This window comes from Hemibagrus wyckioides, linkage group LG28 (genome assembly GCF_019097595.1).
Source record: "Hemibagrus wyckioides isolate EC202008001 linkage group LG28, SWU_Hwy_1.0, whole genome shotgun sequence".
NCBI lineage: Eukaryota > Metazoa > Chordata > Actinopteri > Siluriformes > Bagridae > Hemibagrus > Hemibagrus wyckioides.
In genome coordinates, this window is record NC_080737.1 from 3,722,449 (window position 1) to 3,732,894 (window position 10,446).

At 40.5% G+C, this 10,446-nt stretch overlaps 1 non-coding gene across 1 annotated transcript; it reads right to left on the reverse strand.

The window, feature by feature from the left end:
• Positions 1-10,057: 10,057 nt before the first annotated feature.
• trnar-ucu (transfer RNA arginine (anticodon UCU)) lies at positions 10,058-10,129 on the reverse strand. The gene has a single exon. It is a non-coding gene; the product is annotated as a tRNA-Arg (tRNA).
• Between the last annotated feature and the right edge of the window lie 317 nt (positions 10,130-10,446).

Sequence of the window (10,446 nt, forward strand, 5' to 3'; positions counted from 1 at the left end):
TCTGTGTGTTTGTCTCAGTGAAGGAGATGTGGCCTATGAGTGTATTAATCACAGTGAAGGAGGCATGGCCTGTGAGTGTACCAATCACAGTGAAGGAGGTGTGGCCTATGAGTGTATTAATCACAGTGAAGGAGGCATGGCCTGTGAGTGTACCAATCACAGTGAAGGAGGTGTGACCTCTGTGCATGTCAGTTTTAGTAAAGGAGGTGTGGCCTCTGTGTGTGTCAGTCTCAGTAAAGTAGGTGTGGCCTCTGTGTCTGTTTGTCACAGTGAAGGAGGTGTGGCCTCTGTGTGTGTCAGTCTCAGTAAAGTAGGTGTGGCCTCTGTGTCTGTCACAGTGAAGGAGGTGTGGCCTCTGTGTGTGTTCATCTCAGTGAAGGAAGCGTAGCCTCTGTGTCTGTTTGTCACAGTGAAGGAGGTGTGGCCTCTGTGTGTGTCCATCTCAATGAAGGAGGCGTAGTCTCTGTGTGTGTCCATCTCAGTGAAGGAGGCGTAGCCTCTGTGTGTGTCCATCTCAATGAAGGAGGCATGGCCTCTGTGTCTGTTTGTCATAGTGAAGGAGGTGTGGCCTCTGTGTGTGTCCATCTCAATGAAGGAGGCATGGCCTCTGTGTCTGTTTGTCACAGTGAAGGAGGTGTGGCCTCTGTGTATGTCCATCTCAATGAAGGAGGCATGGCCTCTGTGTCTGTTTGTCACAGTGAAGGAGGTGTGGCCTCTGTGTGTGTCCATCTCAGTGAAGGAGGTGTAGCCTCTGTGTCTGTTTGTCACAGTGAAGGAGGTGTGGCCTCTGTGTGTGTCCATCTCAGTGAAGGAGGTGTAGCCTCTGTGTCTGTTTGTCACAGTGAAGGAGGTGTGGCCTCTGTGTGTGTCCATCTCAGTGAAGGAGGTGTGGCCTCTGTGTGTGTCCATCTCAATGAAGGAGGCGTAGTCTCTGTGTCTGTTTGTCATAGTGAAGGAGGTGTGGCCTCTGTGTGTGTCCATCTCAGTGAAGGAGGCATGGCCTCTGTGTGTGTCCATCTCAGTGAAGGAGGCGTAGCCTCTGTGTGTGTCCATCTCAATGAAGGAGGCATGGCCTCTGTGTCTGTTTGTCATAGTGAAGGAGGTGTGGCCTCTGTGTGTGTCCATCTCAATGAAGGAGGCATGGCCTCTGTGTCTGTTTGTCATAGTGAAGGAGGTGTAGCCTCTGTGTCTGTTTGTCACAGTGAAGGAGGTGTGGCCTCTGTGTGTGTCCATCTCAGTGAAGGAGGTGTGGCCTCTGTGTGTGTCCATCTCAATGAATGAGGTGTAGCCTCTGTGTGTGTCCATCTCAATGAATGAGGTGTAGCCTCTGTGTCTGTTTGTCACAGTGAAGGAGGTGTAGCCTCTGTGTGTGTCCATCTCAATGAAGGAGACGTGTCCTCTGTGCGTGTCAGTTTCAGTGAAGGAGGCTTGGCAAAATTAGGGACACACGACTTCATAGTCAGCTGTGATTGGGTAGTGTAGCTATGATTGACAGGACAGAGACAGAGTGAACCCTCCCATCCAGACAGAGGGCCAATTTTGGCCAATTAAAGTGAGTAACTTTACCAACTTCTCTGAACTTAACCATTACAGCTTGATTTCTGCTCGACTCCAGGCGAAAAAAGAATTATTATTAATAACGAAATTCTGACGAGACCTTCATTAATAATTAACACGTCCAAATATTCTCAGTCTAAATATATGTCTCCAGAGATGCAGCCCGAGCTCATCTTCCAAACTTCACCTGAGATTTAAAAAAAAGACGAGGGGAAGTGGAGACGGGTGTGTCAGGAACAGGATTGGAAGCGAGCCCTGGGTTCTCTCTGTGTTTATCCCGCCAGACCTGTACGAAGGACGCAGGATGATGCCGAGCTCAGTGAACACCATGGCTACTGTTACCGTGGAGATGCCTTCTGGCCCAAACCCACTCTAAATTTACCTGCTGCAGTGATCTCTTCTAATGTGTGTGAGAAAGAGAGAGAGAGAGAGAGGTTGCTCTACTAGCCATTGATTTAATCATGTGCCATTAGTCGATGAGACTTTATCAGCAATTTAGGATTCACTAAGTAAAAAACAGATGTAGCAGGTAATAATGTAGCTTGGTTGCACTGATCAGTGCTTACAAGCTTTATAACACATTTAAACACCAAAAAAGACACTCTATAAATGTCTGGAATATAAACTTCAAGCTTTTTCTCGAGGGATTAGCACCACAATGCTAGCTAGCTTATTACTAGCTAAGGAAATATGCTATCCTAGTCAAATTTGAGTGAACTGAACATAAGTAGTGGTGTAAGGCATTCAGAAGTGAAGGCTAATACTTCAGCCACAGCTGTGTGATACGTTATTATCCCCAAATTGCTAATTCCACTTAAACGCCCAAATGCGTATTTATTATTAGGCAATCATTAAGTTTAAAATCTGTCACATTTGGGGTTCAGACCTGCTTATTTCTCATGACAGGAATAGCCTCTGCGTGATATTGGCTGAAATTATTTACATCATCTCCACATCCTCATTTAAACAGGGAGAAATAAATGGAGAAATCCCTGCCTCCGTCTTCGGCTCGATGTCATCGTGCTCAGCAAACGAAGCAGCCGTGAACTGTTTTAGCTCCGACATAAAAAACAACATATCTATTTTTGTTCCTGAGCCGCGTGCGGGTCAGAGACCGACAGGATTTATGTTGATGGGTTTTAAACTAGAGAAGCATAAAATGTATTATTCAGAGGGCAGCAGTGATGATGAACACACACACACACACACACACAAACACACACACACACACACATACACACACACACTACGCACTGTACTGTACACGCACAAGCTGCTTCAATTATTAACATCTGCAGCGCAACAGAGAGAGAGAGAGAGAGAGAGAGAGAGTCAGAAAGAAAAAGAGACCGAAAGAGAGACAGAAAGAAAGAAAGAAAGAAAGAAAGAAAGATTGAAATATTGAAAGAAAGAAAGAAAGAAAGAAAGAAAGAAAGAAAGAAAGAAAGAAAGAAAGAAACACACACACACACACACACAATGCTATGCTACACAACTAAGTCTAGCATTTCATCTCAATAACCTAAAGAATTATTTTCTTTTAGTTTCATTTCTTTTCATTTCTTAAATAAAAAAGTTAAAAAATTAATTAATTAATTAATAATAGAGCAGAATATCCCCCAAGGTCCAAAGTCACTCACTCACTCACGCACACGCACACACACACACACACACACAAAGCTGGCATGCTTCAAAGTAGCCAGGAGAAAGAGGAAGCCTGACAGTGAGAAAAAGAAAGAAAGAGAGACAGACAGAGAGAGAGAGAGAGAGAGAGAGAAAGAGAACTTCTGATGCCAAACGAAACTTTATGAGTGATTATAACTTCCTGGGTATGTACACACTGCAAACAACAACGAACCTCATTAGCAAGTTGTTTCCTCTGTTTATTAATTTATCCTGTAAAAGGAAATACAAAATAAAATCATGAATACTTTGAAGGAAACGCACTAATACTTTGAAGGAAACGCACTAATACTTTGAAGGAAACGCACTAATACGCAAGACAGCAAAACATTCCTCTAATTACCTAATAAAACAGTTCATATTTTTCAACATTTCACCTTGTGTTCAAAAGTCACGTGTGTTGCGTGTGGGCGTGGCCTGTCCAGCCCTTCTGTTTAGTTCCAGTGAGAAACAGTAGCAGCTTTATGAATATATATAGGAATAAATGTTATGTGTTAGGTTCTGGACTAGCTTCTTTAACATATTAGCAAAGCAAGTCGAGTCCCCAGCACTCATCTGTAGTGTGGTCTCTCACAGGTGTGAAGCCAGGGTGATAGATGTGCCTCGATATTAGATTTTTACTAGATTATAATCCTAATCCTTATCCTGAAATAATGTCATCTGAGCAAAGGACAACAGAGAGGCACAGGGGAGATGAGTGGGAAATTAGATTGAGAGACTGAGGATGAAAACAACCAGGGTATACTCTAATACTGTACACCATACTCTCAGTATACTCACACACTATACTCTTACTCTACTATACTCTCAGTATACTCACACACTGTACTCTTACTCTACTATACTCTCAGTATACTCACACACTATACTCTTACTCTACTATACTCTCAGTATATTCACACACTATACTCTTACTCTACTATACTCTCAGTATACTCACACACTATACTCTTACTCTACTATACTCTCAGTATACTCACACACTATACTCTTACTCTACTATACTCTCAGTATACTCACACACTATACTCTACTATACTATACTCTCAGTATACTCACACACTATACTCTTACTCTACTATACTCTCAGTATACTCACACACTATACTCTTACTCTACTATACTCTCAGTATACTCACACACTATACTCTTACTCTACTATACTCTCAGTATACTCACACACTATACTCTTACTCTACTATACTCTCAGTATACTCACACACTATACTCTTACTCTACTATACTCTCAGTATACTCACACACTATACTCTTACTCTACTATACTCTCAGTATACTCACACACTATACTCTTACTCTACTATACTCTCAGTATACTCACACACTATACTCTTACTCTACTATACTCTCAGTATACTCACACACTATACTCTTACTCTACTATACTCTCAGTATACTCACACACTATACTCTTACTCTACTATACTCTCAGTATACTCACACACTATACTCTTACTCTACTATACTCTCAGTATACTCACACACTATACTCTACTATACTATACTCTCAGTGTACTCACACACTATACTCTACTATACTCTCAGTATACTCACACACTATACTCTTACTCTACTATACTCTCAGTATACTCACACACTATACTCTTACCCTACTATACTCTCAGTATACTCACACACTATACTCTACTATACTATACTCTCAGTGTACTCACACACTATACTCTTACTCTACTATACTCTCAGTATACTCACACACTATACTCTTACTCTACTATACTCTCAGTATACTCACACACTATACTCTTACTCTACTATACTCTCAGTATACTCACACACTATACTCTTACTCTACTATACTCTCAGTATACTCACACACTATACTCTTACCCTACTATACTCTCAGTATACTCACACACTATACTCTTACTCTACTATACTCTCAGTGTACTCACACACTATACTCTACTATACTCTCAGTATACTCACACACTATACTCTACTATACTCTCAGTATACTCACACACTATACTCTTACTCTACTATACTCTCAGTATACTCACACACTATACTCTTACTCTACTATACTCTCAGTATACTCACACACTATACTCTTACCCTACTATACTCTCAGTATACTCACACACTATACTCTTACTCTACTATACTCTCAGTATACTCACACTCTATACTCTACTATACTCTCAGTATACTCACACACTATACTCTTACTCTACTATACTCTCAGTATACTCACACACTATACTCTACTATACTCTCAGTATACTCACACACTATACTCTTACTCTACTATACTCTCAGTATACTCACACACTATACTCTTACTCTACTATACTCTCAGTATACTCACACACTATACTCTTACTCTACTATACTCTCAGTATACTCACACACTATACTCTTACTCTACTATACTCTCAGTATACTCACACACTATACTCTTACTCTACTATACTCTCAGTATACTCACACACTATACTCTTACTCTACTATACTCTCAGTATACTCACACACTATACTCTACTATACTCTCAGTATACTCACACACTATACTCTTACTCTACTATACTCTCAGTATACTCACACACTATACTCTTACTCTACTATACTCTCAGTATACTCACACACTATACTCTTACTCTACTATACTCTCAGTATACTCACACACTATACTCTTACTCTACTATACTCTCAGTATACTCACACACTATACTCTACTATACTCTCAGTATACTCACACACTATACTCTTACTCTACTATACTCTCAGTATACTCACACACTATACTCTACTATACTCTCAGTATACTCACACACTATTCTCTTACTCTACTATACTCTCAGTATACTCACACACTATACTCTTACTCTACTATACTCTCAGTATACTCACACACTATACTCTTACTCTACTATACTCTCAGTGTACTCACACACTATACTCTTACTCTACTATACTCTCAGTATACTCACACACTATACTCTACTATACTATACTCTCAGTGTACTCACACACTATACTCTACTATACTCTCAGTATACTCACACACTATTCTCTTACTCTACTATACTCTCAGTATACTCACACACTATACTCTTACTCTACTATACTCTCAGTATACTCACACACTATACTCTACTATACTATACTCTCAGTGTACTCACACACTATATTCTACTATACTCTCAGTATACTCACACACTATTCTCTTACTCTACTATACTCTCAGTATACTCACACACTATACTCTTACTCTACTATACTCTCAGTGTACTCACACACTATACTCTACTATACTCTCAGTATACTCACACACTATACTCTTACTCTACTATACTCTCAGTGTACTCACACACTATACTCTTACTCTACTATACTCTCAGTATACTCACACACTATACTCTTACTCTACTATACTCTCAGTATACTCACACACTATACTCTTACTCTACTATACTCTCAGTATACTCACACACTATACTCTTACTCTACTATACTCTCAGTATACTCACACACTATACTCTACTATACTCTCAGTGTACTCACACACTATACTCTTACTCTACTATACTCTCAGTATACTCACACACTATACTCTTACTCTACTATACTCTCAGTGTACTCACACACTATACTCTTACTCTACTATACTCTCAGTATACTCACACACTATACTCTTACTCTACTATACTCTCAGTATACTCACACACTATACTCTTACTCTACTATACTCTCAGTATACTCACACACTATACTCTTACTCTACTATACTCTCAGTATACTCACACACTATACTTTTAGTTTATAATTAGTTTTAATATTCGTACACTACACATTATACTCTTGCTCTTTATTCTTTTACACTACACTCTAACACTTCAGAATATACTCTGACACTACAGGCTATATGCATATACTACACACCCTACTCTTTTACCACACACTACACTCCTCCACTGCAAAAGCTCATATTTGTTTTTAAACATAATGAACTTTGCTGCAGTGTTGAAACAGCATTCCTGTGCCTTCTCTGAGGTGTTAACAGAGATGATTTATGTCGAGCGCTATCCCGCCAGCTGTTAATTAGCCGATTAGCTAGTAGGCTAGTTAAAAGAAGAAGAAGGAACTGTCTACAATTCTGTATGGACATGGCTTAAACAGGAAGTAGGAAGTGTTTTAAACATTTTCATCAGCATTCACTTGCCACAGATTTTCCCCTCACATTGTCCATCCTGCTACGATGGCTCGCTAATAAGTATTTATGACTCTTGTTTATTGCTGGTTGCCATGGTTTTATTGTTTATTAAAAAAAAAAGAAATCTTATAGGCATGCGAGCATAATTCCTCTTTCTATCTATTTCCCAAAAACAGTGTGTGTGTGTGTGTGTGTCACTAAAAATGATTGGAGGTCAGAAAGGTGAAATTCTCACTCAAGATGGCGACTCTGGCTGCATGCTAAGTGTGTGTGTGTGTGAGACAGAGAGAGAGAGAGAAATAGTGAGATATGAGAGAGGAAGAAAGAAATACAGCCCTGCTCATGGGTAGAGATTTTGCTAGACACAGGATGGATTAAGTATGATTAGATGTGTATAGTTGACTGCCCTTATAGCTGACGTTATTGCTTGTGCCAACAAACATAAATCACACACACACACACACACAAGCCGGTGGTGTGTTTAACAATCTATATTCCACAATTCTTATGCAGTGTGTGTTTGTAGCTGCATTATGCGTCATTGCATTGTGTGTGTGTACGTGTGTATGTGTATGTCTGTGTGTGTCATGAGTGTCATGGTTTTCTGTCAGGGAGCCCCAGCAAAGCACTGCAGCGTGTTACCATTAAGCATAATGAGACTTCAATCACACTATGATGAACGTGGTGTGTGTCTGTGTGTGTGTGGTTAGTGAACGCTGCACTGCAGCACAGCTCTGCTCTCTGATGATCGGGCTACACCAGGACGAAATGCTTTGCAGTAAGATGGGGGTAAGAGCTGTGTGTGTGTGTGTAACTCTTGAGGAATGACCATGGGAAAACTGCAGCATGTGCAGAAATCAGCTACAAGAGATTTACTCCATCCTTTTCTCCCTCCTACACTACACACCAGCATCTTAAGGCTGATTTACACTTTACGCCGCTAACTACACGTAAGCGTGCGCAAGATGGCCAACGCGTGTATCCCAGGGTACGTCCTCAGGAACGAACTCATGGTGCGATACCAGCGTTAATCATGGAGGCAGTATAGCGCTGTGAGCCCACAAATGCTAACAACAAATGTACTAACAATAAATCCATTTACTTCATTTCATTCACTATGTGCGCTTTTAATTTGGCTTTGGTTCTGTTTCTTACATAGCTAGTTACTCTAATGTGTTCACCTGTACCGTGTCTTCCCTTGGTCAGGTGGGTTGTTTCTGCCCTCTTGTCTTTCTCTCTGATGATGGATTATCTTCATTGTCTGGTTGTGTTTGAACCCCCACTACAGGACCTTGGTAATGATATACAGATTCGCCCCTAATAAATCTACTGCACTTGCCTCTAACATGGCTTATTGAGTATGTTCAAGACTAAACTGGGTCTCCGTAGTGAGCTGTTGATTTCCTTTATGTTTGCTGAGTCTCAGAGGGAGCTCGCTTCACACCTCACACCAGACTTCCCAGAATTCAGCTGTCCCCACTTATTCACATTACACATAAGGACAAGTTTCACTACGCCCCTGAGCCGACGGTCTCATCTGCTTAAGGTATTGTAAGTAAAAGTCTCGCTCCCTCTCTCTCTTCACTTAGGCAGTTAGTGTGTGTGTGTGTGTGTGTGTGTCTGTAGGAGGGGAGAGTGAGGAGGCATAAGGAATAACCAACTGAAGAACTGCAATGCAGAGACAGAGAGAGAGAGAGAGAGAGAGAGAGAGAGAGAGAGAGAGACGGGGTGCTATTACTTTGATCAGTGATATTCATTCATATTCATACACACACACACACACACACCCCTTCAAGCCACCTTTGCCTTTAGTGACTGCTGGTGATTCCTTTATTTTCTCTCTCTCTCTCTCTCTCTCTCTCTCATTCATTTATATCCACTCAGATCAGCTTTATATGGACATGAACACTACTTCACTTTATTATTTTCCTAATTTATATTCCCTTTTTTCCCTTAAAGTCAGAGTCTGAACTCGTATATGCTATTAATACACAGTTGGGTTTCTGATTGGCCAGCTGCACTAAACATCTGTATTTTTCCATATGCTCCAACCTTATGCCACCCACTACACTATTTCACTACACACTGGACTCTTTTACTACACAGTACACTCTTACACTATACACTATACCCTTTCCCTACACAGTATACTTGTACACTACACACTATACTCTTTCCCTGTACAGTATACTCCACCGTTACACACTATATTCTTACACTATACTTTTAAATGTTACACTATACAATTTCCCCCACAGTAACTCTTAAATAACTCTTAAATTTTACTCTATACTATTTAACTACACACTGTAGTCTTTCAGTACATTCCCTAAATATACCCTATACTCTTAAACTTTATTCTATACTCTTTCCCTGCACAGTATACTCTCACACTACACACTATACTCTTTTGTCTTCTACACATTGTAGAGTTTCCCCTCACACTACTACGTAGCCTTTATTTGTCACAATACATTACTGCACATATACATTCTTCACATACCCCATCCTTGGGGGTTGGGGTCAGAGTGGCAGCTTGGTAGTGCTGGGGCTTAAACCCCAATCTTCTGGTCAATGACCCAAAACCTTAACCACTTGAGCTACCATCACCCCAAAGGATGCCATTGTGTTGGCCAGGAATCAAACCCAGGTCAACTGCTTAGAAGGCAGCTATGCTCACCACTATACCACCAACACATACCCTTACACTATACTCTTTACTTATGTGTTGGCTTCTAGGGAAATTGCCACGACAACTAGCTCACTTGCTCCCTTCCCTACTTTTTAAATGAACGTCAGTGTTTAAAATCGTGTGTCATTAATACAAACTCAGTTTCTGATTAGCCAGATGTTTTTCTTCTTGAAACTTTGTGACCAATTTAAAGAGACAGTCAGTGTGTGTTATTTTGAGGTGTTGTGAATAAAACAAACCTAGGTCGACGTGACCATGATGGAAAATTTCATGGAGTTTGTTGACGTTGCTGATTTATCTGCATCTGTTTCCACTGTACAAC